The sequence below is a fragment of the Ipomoea nil genome, unplaced genomic scaffold (assembly GCF_001879475.1).
Source record: "Ipomoea nil cultivar Tokyo-kokei standard unplaced genomic scaffold, Asagao_1.1 scaffold2845, whole genome shotgun sequence".
NCBI lineage: Eukaryota > Viridiplantae > Streptophyta > Magnoliopsida > Solanales > Convolvulaceae > Ipomoea > Ipomoea nil.
In genome coordinates this window covers 2,324,016-2,337,025 of record NW_017619273.1, presented here as the reverse complement: position 1 = coordinate 2,337,025, position 13,010 = coordinate 2,324,016, and positions in this window count along the sequence as shown.

The following is a 13,010-nucleotide window of genomic DNA, read 5'->3' as shown; positions in this document are numbered from 1 at the left end:
GTTGTATGAGTCTTATATATTGCATGCTAGTTGAATTGGTATCCCGTTGACCTAGGTGAAAGAAGTATGAACCCCTTAGGATTATTCTTAGTATGTGAAGGATCACGCATAGGTTTTGTTATACGTTTCCTCCCCCTTCCCAATGTGTTAATGTGGGTTGCATGTGCTTGCTATGTGTTATGTGTGCATGATACCCCAATTCGGTTGCGATCGGATTGGTTATTCCTGAGCTGCGGTTCAGAAGCTGGCTGCGGTCAGATTTACACTCTTGGGCTGCGGTCCACCATTTGGTTGCGATCAAACGTTTCTACATGAGCTGCGGTTCATATTTCCTAGCTACGGTCAGATGACATACTCTTGGGCTGCGGTCCACTGTTTGGTTGCGATCAAACTATGATGAGCTGTGGTTCATCGGTCGGTTGCGATCGACCCCTCCATGTTGCGATACGGGGCAGGGTGCTACGGGGCCGTGTCAGAGCTATATGCGTTGACCCTCATGTATGGGCATGCGATTGATCCTATGGCGCCAACAAAGTGTGCTATGTGATGAGATATGGAGGAGTTGTTGTTATGAGTGCCTTGGGGATGTGACTATGGGATTCATATCGGGAATCGTATATGTTGGGTTATGATTATTAATTATGCTTATCTTATCTGCCTTTCCTGTTGTAAACTGTATATGCTTGGTATAACTGCTGTTTGTGCTTAGCCCTATCTGTTGAGTCTATCCCTGTTTTAAAAGCTAGAGTTCGTAGGATATATCTTCATGTTCAAAATGGTTTTCGTATATCTATATATATATCTATATGTATTGTATTTCAACGCGTTGGTGTGGGTTACCAGCATCTCTCGCTGAACAGATATATTTCGCTTTCAGGCACAGACTAGTAGATCACTGGAGCGCGCTAGAAGCTTGGGGCGTAGCTTAGATAGTTTTCCCTTTCGGCCTGCGTGCCATGATTTAGTATTGATACTGATTGAGGTTTTAGAATTTAGCCTGTGCACCCGAGTTCTCTGGCTCGGGTGTGGCATAGCACCCCGTACTCTTGTATCGTATTTTGGGATTTAATGAGATTCTGTCTTTAGTATATAAGTTTTAAAAGTCTTGAAAATCTGGGGTGTTACATACTTGTTCCAAAAGAAAGATGCCAAGCCGAGGTTGATCCGTTGGGTTCTTCTTCTTCAAGAGTTTGATTTGGAAATAAGAGACAAAAAAGGCTCCGAGAATGTTGTGGCGGACCACCTTTCAAGACTTGAAGGCCACAAGGAAAATGAGTTGCCCATTGATGACTCATTCAAGGGAGAAACACTTTTCATTTTGAGTGAATTGGGAAGAAACTATGTGCCTTGGTTCGCGGACATTGTGAATTACCTTGTGAGCGGGTACATCTCAAAGGATTTCAATTTCAACAAGAAAAAGAGATTTTTGCATGATGTGAGAGATTACTTTTGGGATGAGCCCCTATTGTTTAAGAGATGTGCCGATGGAATTGTGAGAAGGTGCATACTGGAGGAGGAATTTCTAAGTGTTTTGAGCCATTGCCACTCTTCACCATATGGAGGACACATGAGTGCGGACCGCACGGCTCTAAAAGTGCTACAATCCGGTTTATTTTGGCCTACTATGTTTGCTACCGCTAGAGAATTTGTGCGTAAGTGTGACAATTGCCAACGGACCGGCAACATTGGAAGAAGACATGAGATGCCTCAAAAGGGTATACTTGAAGTGGAGTTGTTTGATGTGTGGGGGATGGACTTCATGGGTCCATTTCCTCCTTCTTTTTGGAACGAGTGTAACCTTGTAGCGGTGGATAATGTGTCAAAGTGGGTAGAAGCAATTGCAACTCCGAGGAATGACTCAAAGACCGTGCTCAAGTTTGTTAAGAAGAATATATTCTCCCGGTTTGGCATGCAAAGAGCTTCATAACCGACAATGGCACACATTTTTGCAACAAGCTTTTGGGGAAACTTCTTCTCAAGTATGGTATTCATCACCGGCTCTCTACGCCTTACCATTCACAAACATGTGGGCAAGTAGAGTTGGCCAATAGGGAAATCAAATCTATTCTTGAAAAGGTGGTGAGTCCAACAAGAAAGGATTGGTCTTTGAAGCTAGATGATGCACTATGGGCCCTAAGGACCGCATTCAAGACTCCTATTAGTGTTTCTCCGTTTAAACTTGTGTTCGGGAAGTCATGTCATTTGCCGGTTGAGTATGAACACAAGGCATATTGGGCGGTTTCAAGATTGAATTTGGATGAGGACTCGGCAAGAGAAAGAGGTTGTTACAATTGAATGAGCTTGAAGAGTTCCGGATGGATGCCTATGAAAATGCAAGGATCTACAAGGAAAGGACCAAGTACTTTCATGATAAGAGAATTTTGAGAAGGAACTTTGAACCGGGGGACCAAGTGTTACTCTACAATTCAAGGCTCAAGTTGTTTCCCGGTAAACTCAAGTCAAGATGGTTGGGCCCTTTCCGAGTAGTGGAACATTACCCATCGGACGCCGTTTCAATTGTGGCTAAATCGGGAGATCCTTTTATGGTCAATGGGCAATGGTTGAAGCTCTTTAATGAGCCTGAATTCAAGGAAACGGAGGCCAATGCGGTTTGGGATCTCTTCTATCCCTCATACACTTGAACACCATAGGTCAAGTCGAGCTAGCAACGTTAAACGTAGCGCTTCATGGGAGGCACCCCATGTTATCTTTTAAATTCTTGCATTTTTCTTTATCGCAATCTTACTTTATTTTCCTTATATGTTTTTTTTTATGTGTTTTAACTAGAGTTAGAAGTGTGTCTCTTGTGTTTTTGTGAGTCCATTGATCCTTTATTGTGTCAATTTTGCTTGCATATCTGGGATGGATTTTTTTTTTGTTTTAAGTGGATTTAGTTGAGGAGTAATTGTGTGAGCATTGATCTTAATTGTTTAGGAAGGTGTTGGGAATGGTTTAAGTTTGCATGGTGATATTTTGGTTAAGTTTTTATCTTTTAGAGCCTTAGTTGTTGAGTGAATTGCATGCTATTAAAATTTGAGCTTGCTGGTACTGCCACTCGTACGCCCATCCCTGAGACCATCCTTGTCTATAGCTTTGAAGCAGGTAGCGTACTGCCACTGGTACGCCTATCCCATAGGGCGTACGAAATTTCTGCCCAAAACCAGTGCTCACTGGAAAGGCACCCAAAAATGGTACTGCTACTCGTACGCCCATCCCTGAGGCCATCCGTATCTATAAAGTTGAAGCAGGTAGCGGACAGGCTGGCGTACGGCCATCCCTTGGCCAATACTAACTTCTCTAAAAAAAAAAAAAAAAAATCAATCAATTTTTTTTTCTTTTGTAGCAGCTTTTTTGTTTCCTTTTCCTTGTTTCTTAGTCTAGATATTTTGCCTTAGTAGTTTTCTAGTATGCTTCTTTTATGCCCCGAGCTTGACCCTTACCCCTTTGTGCATATTATTCTTGATTCTTATTCTTGTTTTGCTTCTACATCGGGGACGATGTAGCCTTTAAGTGTGGGGGAGGGAATAATTTGGGTGCTTTCTAAAAATTGAAAAAAAAATGAAGTTTTTGAAACTTTTGCTTGAATGACTCATTGAGTTTTGTGTGAATAAATTGTCTATCTATGCTTGAAATTGTGATTACTCCCTACTTGTTGGTTGGTGGTTTGATTGGTGGTGCTTCTTGCAATGCAATTTGTGATTGATGATCTGAGGTACACCATATGATTGATCTATTCTCTTGCCAATTGCTTTGTTAACCACTTAATAAATGAATAAATTTTTTATCTTGTGTGTTATGCTTTGCTAGTGAAGGCTTATGTGAGATTCCGGTCATGTTTGTTTTGCTAGAACTTGCCTAATTACTCCCCAAGTGAAGCCCAAGATTTGCATGCTTTGAAATGATTTAGGCCATTTTTGTTTAGCCCAAGCCTTTAAACTTACCCTTACATATGTTTTTATCATTCGTTGTCCCCGTTGAGCCTTTTGTTTGTTTAATAAGTGCTAAGCACTTGTCCACTCTTTGTGATTTTTTTTCCTTGTGTTAACCCTAATCTTTTAACCTTCAACCCTTAGCCAAAAATATTTTCCTCCACCCTTGAGAGAATAGAGCATTTGTTCTTTTTCTTAGAAGAGATCTTTATTGGAGCTTGTTTTGTAAGTAATCCTCTTGATAATTTTGCCTAAGTGCGGGGGACTTGATTCATTGAATAAGTTTGTTGGTTGATTTGTAAAAAAAAAAAAAAAAAAAAAAAAAATGATGTTTAAAAAAAAAGTATTGAAAAAGTGATGAAAAGAGAAGAAAAGAAGAAGAATAAAAGTTTGAAATTTGTTTTGAGAGTTGTACTCAACCCCCACCACTTTAGAGGTTTGTTTTGTCCTTTGAGTCTTGTTTGCTCCTTAGTCCATAGATGTTATATCTCTTCTAGCTCTAATTGTGAATAAATGTGAAGTTCTCTCTTTTGTTTAATTTCCATACCCCTTCTTTGTTAACCTTTCACCCTTAGCCCTGTTACAAGCCAATAAAAGTCCTACTTGATCTTAGCATGCAATCTTAAAGTTGAACTAGTGGGAGTATGAAGGGCAAGCCTATGGGATCTCATTCAAAGCCAAGTTTTGCATAATCTCAACTTAGTATTGTGCACACTTGATCATCACACACTTAAATAATTTTGGTGCTTGGTTATTGGCTTGAGAATGGAACTTGTGTGGAATGCTAAAATGATTCTTGAAACAAGTTGTGTTGTAGCAAGTTGGCTTGTGGATTGACAAGTTGAGCAAGGTGGGAGTGTGATCAATTTCTTTGCTAGGATAGTGATTTATTTTTGTCTTTGCTTGAGGACAAGCAAAAGTTTAAGTGTGGGGGAGTTGATAAGTGCATTTTTGTCTATATTTTTATCCCTTTTTGAACCCTTTTTTATTTGTGAATTGCCTAAAAACTTGTGTGAATTGTGACTAAGTTATGTTGGTTTTATTTCAAGGTGCAATCATTCACAACAAGTGAGGAATTCAATGATTTGTGGGAAGATACGAGCAATTTTGGGACCAAGAGATCAATCAAAGAGTTTGGAATGCATTTAGGAATTTTCAGCAGCCTCGTACCCCCTTGCGTACGCCCACCAATCAGCCCGTCCAAGATCTCAAAAAAGAAGCAGGTGGCGTACGCCCTGCCGTACGCCCGTACGCATGCCCGTACGCCCTTTCCAGTGAACCAAAATTAAATCGTACTGCCTCAGGGATGGCCATCCCTAAGGCAGTACCTCTGTTCTCTGTAAAATATTTTATGCGATTTTCTTAGATTTTTGGAGGAAGTTAGAACCCTAGATAGCTAGAACTCATTTATCTTCATTTCCTTAGACTTCCTTAGCTTAGACTAGTCTAGTATTACATCTCTAACTCATCTAGCAAGCTTGTAAACGCGGATTGGAGTGGGATTCAACCACAATTTCTTCATCTTCAATAGAGAAGCTTCTTACTCTTCTTTTAAAGCTTATGTGCAATGTTTATGATATTTTCTTGTGCTTTGTTGTTATTTATGCTTATGAAGTGTGAGTAGTCCGTTTTTGGGCTCGGATTAGGGTGATATTGTCAACCTAGATGCTAAATAGGTGATTATTGCATAAGGGGGAAGATATCTAACCTAGGGTTCATTTGTTTGTGAAGGATTTATGTTGAATCTTGTTAATATTTGGTACGTAACTCTTATTAACTTGCTTTTGGATAGTTTTTCTCCACAATGAAAGTTGGGGGAAGAATTTAAGCCTCTCCTTTCTCTAAACCCATTTTCTTTCTATGAAAATAGGGAAGAATTGGGGGCCTAAAAGCTTATGTGCTTTAAGAGCTAGGATTTGATACACCATGAAAGTGGGGCAATCCTTGCTCTAATCCTTGTTTATTAGCTTATGAAAATGGCTTTAAGCTAGGATTTTTATGTGCTTTGCCCTTGTGTTCCCTTGGTTGATGTTCTCCCCTAATCCCTAAGTTGTTAAAGCATCTAGAAGGCAACATCCCCTAATTTGAGCCCATCTTTTATCATTGTGTTTACTTGTGTTTAAATTGCATTGTCTTAACTAGATTTTTAGCCTTTAATTATTAAATTTACCCAACCATGAATTTGAATTTGCTTGGATTCTTGTGGGTTCCAATACTTTGGTGCCTAGAATTTTAGTTGTCACTCAAGTACGTGCCATAGTCCCAATCCCTTGCGGAATGACAATTTACACCCGTTACTCACCATCTCTTTCCCGTACATCAGTACGTTATATATTGCGGTCCAAATATCATCTCGTGGAAGTCTACTCGTCAGAAAATAGTCTCCCGTTCTTCTACGGAGGCTGAATACAGGGCGCTGGCTAATGGTGCGGCAGAGTTATATTGGGTTCGTAATTTACTGACTGAGTTGGGCATTCCGCAACCTCGGCCTCTTACTCTGTTCTGTGATAATATAGGAGCCACTTATGTTTGCCGCAATCCAGTGTTTCATTCTAAAATGAAACATCTTGCTTTGGATTATTTTTTTGTGCGTGAAAAGGTAGCTGATGGTTCTTTGTATGTTTGTCATATTCCTTCAAAGTCACAAATTGCAGATGCTCTTACCAAACCATTGGGTCGTGCCATGTTTCTTCCTTTCCGGTCCAAGCTGGGTGTCTCCAACGGATCCACCATCTTGCGGGGGCGTATTAAGGACTAATTATAATTAGTACTACGTATTATTTATATGATGTTGTCCTACTCTTTCTCTATTTTGTTAGTCACTGAGCATCCAATTTGTTGTAACTTCCCTTAGAATCCTGGTGTATAGCTCTATATATTTTGTTGTATTATTCTCTTTCAATAATATATTCTCATTCAAAACTTCATAGAAACAATAGACGTTTGTTATTTTTAAAATATACGCTTATCATAACCAAATTTTAATAAAAAGAATGTGTTTTTCGCACCCGTTCTAAAGCCAACATATATGCACGAAAAGTAGCCCAAAATTTAAAATTTTGGGCTCTTTTTACACCTATTGTGCTTAGATCGGCAAATTATGTTGTTCATCCGTGTGCACCACGGATGTAAAAACGACGTCGTCTTGACTAAAAACGCGCGTCCAACTTAAATATAAAACAAAATCAATTTCAATTCCCGTCAACAACATTATGTTGTGCATAATTTCTGAATGTATAGTTATGAAATTATGGATGTATAGTTATGCAATTCTGGATTTATAGTTATGAAATTATGGATGTGTAGTTATGCAATTCTGAATGTATAGTTATGAAGTTATGCAATTCTGGATATATAGTTATAAAGTTATAGATGTGTAGTTATGCAATTCTGGATGTATAGTAATGAAGTTATGGATGTGTAGTTATGCAATTCTGAATGTATAGTTATGCAATTCTGAATGTATAGTTATGAAATTATGGATGTTTAGTAATGCAATTCTGAATTATTATTTTTTTAAGTCGACATCAAAACGACGTCATTTTTGCATCCGTGTGCATCATGCATGGTGCGCACAGATGCACAGCATAACGAGTCGCTTAGAACATATGCGAAAAGTACTCGTGTTTTTTAAATTGTATTTTTGCGAATATTTTATTCATACAACATATGCTAATTGTTGTTAGAAAATGATAAAAATGTCATTACGCGTATTTTAACATATCTTTTCAAATAATTGGTGTGAAAAGTCTAAGGGTCGTTTACTAAACTGGAGAAATGGAGAATTTTCCATAAAAAAAAAAAAAAATTGAAGAGGTAGAAAAATGAAAAATAGAAAACTTGTTTACTAAATTCATTATCCAAATTCTTATTCCATCTCCATTCTCCACCTTTCTTAAGAAATTTGGAGAAATCAAAGACCAACTTTTCCAAATAAAGAATTGAAAATACACGGGTGAATAGTAGTTCTTGGACCAGGCATCCTAGGTTTGAATCCTATTGAAGCGCTTTTCCTTCATATGCTTCTTTCTTCATATTTTTCTTCCTTTAACGCCACTTATTCAAATTTTAAAATGTACAAATGCTATGTAGGATGATTGTATTTAATAAAATCAAAAAATTAGAGAAATGAAAAACTGGAAGAATGGAAAAATGGAGAAATGAAAAACTGGAAGAATGGAGAAGAAAAACTGGAGAAATGGAGAAATAAAAAACTGAAAATGGAAAAATAGAGAAATGAAGTAAACGACCCCCTAATTTCTTTTGTCAAATATGTATTAGTGTGCCGTACTTTTTTGTTACCAGCTTTACAGCTATATATCTTGGCTATTTTATGATCTTTTACCATAAGGTCTTCTATAATGAAGTCTTCTATTTTTTATCTCTATCATTTATTACTTTGCTGGCTATCCTTAGTCTTATTTTGACCTTTACAAAATTTTTAAAAACATAAAATACATATAATTTTGGGCTTACTAAATTACTTATACATAATACATAACATCATCAAAATCTATTTTTATAAGGAAAATTCTATTTGCACCACCCATTTTGCTATTTACACCCCCTATTTAATAGGTGTAATAGCTTTATAGGTAGTGCAAATAAAAAAGTGCTATTTGCACCACCTCATTAAATGTAGTCAAACACTTTTTTTTATATTTAATAATCAATCTCTTTTAATTATTATTATTATTATTATTATTATTATTATTATTATTATTATTATTATTATTATTATTATATTTTAATGCCTAATTATTTTGTGCAATATTTTTTTAAGTTTTTATTTTCAATACATTTTTTTTAAGTTTTTATTTCCAATACATCTTTTTTTGTTCAATACATGTTTTTTTAAGTTTATATTTTCAATACTTATTTTTGTTTATGTTTTAATTTTAAATAAAGAGAAATAATAATTAATTTTGTTATTCTAATATTTTTTATAACTCAAATTTGTTGTATACATTATTTTAAATTGATTTAACTATAAATTAAAATATAAAATGATTACTAGTGATATTTGAAATGAATAAATATAAATTGATTTTCTACCTATCTTTTTATAATGTAAATACTGTAACAATTTTATAAAGATACTAATTTTTTACGCGCATTGCGCGATTGGGATAATGCCCAATATTTTTTTTTTAATAAGTACTTTAAAGTATATATCAACACAAGATTATATTGAAATTGTTCATGCATAGATAATTGAATGTTGAATTTGTGTATATATAGCATTGTTTTGTATTATAACTTTGATATTTAATTTAAAAAAATAGTGCACAAAAAAGATAATAGACAATGTAGTGAATATAATCAATTGATGAATTTTAATGTAAAGAATTTTATATTGGAGAAAAATAAAGACAATATAACTAATAAAATTATTTCTCTTAATTAATTTATTGATAATGACTAATTTTTTTTAATAAAGACATTGTATGGATAGTGTAGCGAATATAATCAATTGATGAATTTGAATGTAAAGAATTTTTATATTGGAGAAAAATAAAGACAATATAACTAATGAAATTATTTCTCTTAATTAATTTATTAATAATGATTTTTTTTTTTGAATAAAGACATTGTAGACACATAATTCTAAATTAAAGACATGCATATGTATTATTTTATGTTGTAGCTACTAAATTATTATTATTTAATTTAATAAGAGTAAAATAGAGTACTAATTATGTCAACTTTGATTGGGATGGGGTTCGAACTTAAGATCTTTCTTATTGAAATCAATTAGTAAATTAACGGTGAACTAACAGAAATTAACGGAAAAGATAATATTTAACGGAAAAGTTAACGGATAATCATATTCATTAAGGATAAATTAGGAAATTTAAAGGAAAAATTAAAATCTGATCAATCTGAGTCATTCATTTGATTAAAAAACTTGACCGCCGTTTTTTCTACCCATTATAGGCCTAACTCTCTTGGGCTCTTATTAGTATACTAGTTTTTTAGGCGCATTGCGCGATTGAGATAATGTCCAATGCATTTTTTTTAAATAAGTACTTTAAAGTATATTAAGGTAGGATTATATTGAAATTGTTCATGCATAGATAATTGAAGGTTGAATTTGCGTATTTAAATAGGTAATTCTTCTCCCAAAGGTTGAGTCCCCAACCCCAAGGACCCCCCACACTCCGACCCGACAGAGCATTGTAGGAAGTTGTAAATCACGGTGACTCAATGGTTCAGCAGACAGGGCCAAATGCTGATACGCACAAGGAATCTGCCCACTTTGGACATAATTCCCGCACTACCGCTGCCGAGGTTCAAACCTTGGTCTCTTCTCCCAAATACTACCCACTAAACCATTGAGCTAAGCCCGTACGGGTTAAATAGGTAATTCTAAGTTTACAAATGCAAAATAATATAGTCAAGATTGATTATAATTGTCAATAAAATAATTGTATAGGTATGGTTGAAACCAAATACGGGACATAAAGGAAAACAAATAAAAATTAGGGCATAAAATATTAAATATATACTAATATTGTTTGAGAAGATTCCGACATTAGGATTTGTGGTTAAGTTCTATTAAGACTTAGCTTTAATATTAGAATTAGATTAATGGTGTAGTTATAATTCTATATTAGACTTTAATATTAGAATTAGACTAACGGTGAATTAACGGAAAAGTTAAATAGATAATCATATAATTAAGGATAAATTATAAAATCTTAAAAGAAAAAAATTAAAACCTGAACAATATGAACCATTCATTTGATTTAATAATTTGGCGGTCATTTTTTCTACCCAATGTTAATAATTAAATAAATTCGCTGGTCAAATCCGCTAGTATAATCCGCTAATGCTAACCGCTAACTGCTGATTGTCAAACAAGGACATTGCGAGGTAGTTCTCACTTCAATTTGCTGTGTGGTTTGAATACTCTCTTTGTCACAAAATCTCTCAAGTAGTTAATATGGTTGGCTTTATTAATTATATATATTTTTTTAATTTTTTCATGGTATTAATAAAATACTTGGTAAATAAATATATAGCATTATTTTGTATTATAATTTTGATATTTAATTAGAAAAATAGTGCACAAAAAAGATAATAGATAATGTAGTGAATATAATCAATTGATGAATTTGAATGTAAAAATTTTTACATTTGAGAAAAATAAAGACAATATAACTAATGAAAATATTTCTTTTAATTAATTTATTGATAATTAATAATTTTTTTTCACTGAATAAAGACATTATAAAGATAATGTAGCGAATATAATCAATTAATAAATTTGAATATAAAGAATTTTTATATTGAAGAAAAATAAAGACAATATAACTAATAATATTATTTCTCTTATTTAATTTATTGATAATGAATAAACTTTTTTTTGAATAAAGACATTGTGGACACATAATTCTAAATTAAAGAAATGCATATGTATTATTTTTCGTTGTAACTACTAAATTATTATTTATATATATAATTTAATAAGAGTAAAATAGAGTACTAATTATGCCAACTTTGATTGGGATGAGGTTCGAACCTAAGACCTTTTTTTATTGAAATCAATGAGTAAGTTAACGGTGAACTAACGGCAATTCTTAAAATTTTAACGGAATTAGTAACGGTGTGTGGGTATTTTAGGAAATTTTAGTGTAAAATTTAAATTTGATCAATCTTTTAATCAATCTGAGCCATACATTTGATTAAAATCTGTGACCGCCATTTTTTCTACCCATTATAGGCCTAACTCTCTTGGGCTCTTATTAGTATAGTAGATAGTAAATTAACGGAATTAGTAACGGTGTGTGGGTATTTTAGTAAATTTTAATGTAAAATTTAAATCTGATCAATCTTTTAATCAATCTGAGCCATACATTTGATTAAAATCTGTGACCGCCATTTTTTCTACCCATTATAGGCCTAACTCTCTTGGGCTCTTATTATGAGGTATTTTAAGCACAACTTAAAATACCTCATAATGAGGTTTGACCAAGATGGTGCAAATAGCAAAATGAACCCTCATTTGACTATTTACACCATCTATATAATTATTAAAAATTTTTACTTTTTTACAATTTCAAGATACTTTATACCCACTTTTGGTCAAAGGGTGGTGCAAATAGCAACACCCTTTTTATAATCATTCCTAACAGCATGTGTGTCACCTAGAACACAATTAATTAAGGAGCATGCTGACTTGACGTCATCCTCGATAACCTTCCTCCGACTTCAAAATTTCCAACTCCACAATAATGCACGGCAACAAATTAAATACAAGTATAATTTTGAATTTTTATTATATATTTTCGTGAAGCACATAGACTAATCAACATTTAATTCCAACTTAATTACAAAATAAAATAATGCTCAAGCAATAAATGTAAATTATTGAAAGCAACAATAAGAATGTTAAAAAAGAATTAGTATTACGTACATGTAATTAGTATTCTTACCTTAGTGTACACGTGTGGATACATATATACATGCATATATGTGAGAGCTAGATAAGGTAGATAGGTAGAGAGATAATGTGTAGTGGAAGCAAATATGTAATATATCTAAGCTAGCTTAGCTACAAAAACAAACTTTCCATTTTTCATCATATATACAAAACATGATATCATGGGTTCATGAGAATTAGAAGAAGAATAATAATACGTTACAACACATATGTTTTTAATCATTAACTTACAATTGAAGAAACATAAAATGCATTGGGGCAAAAGAAGACAAGAAATGTAGTCAAAGACAAGACGACCACCTATCCCTTTCCAAACCGTTTTCTACTAGACATGTCAACTAACACACCCCTCCTCCCACCTAGCTTGCATATTCTATCATTAAGTTAATTATATATATATATATATATATATATATATATATATATATATATATATATATATCTATATATATATATATATATATATATAGGGAAAGATTTAAGTGCGGGTATAGCTTTCCGTGCGGTTGACGCACCTTAACCATTAAAATGACGCACATTAAGTACACAAACCACGTACCTTAAGCACACAAACAAAGCACCGAATACAAACCACGCACCTCAAGTACACAAAGCACACACTTTAAACACACAAC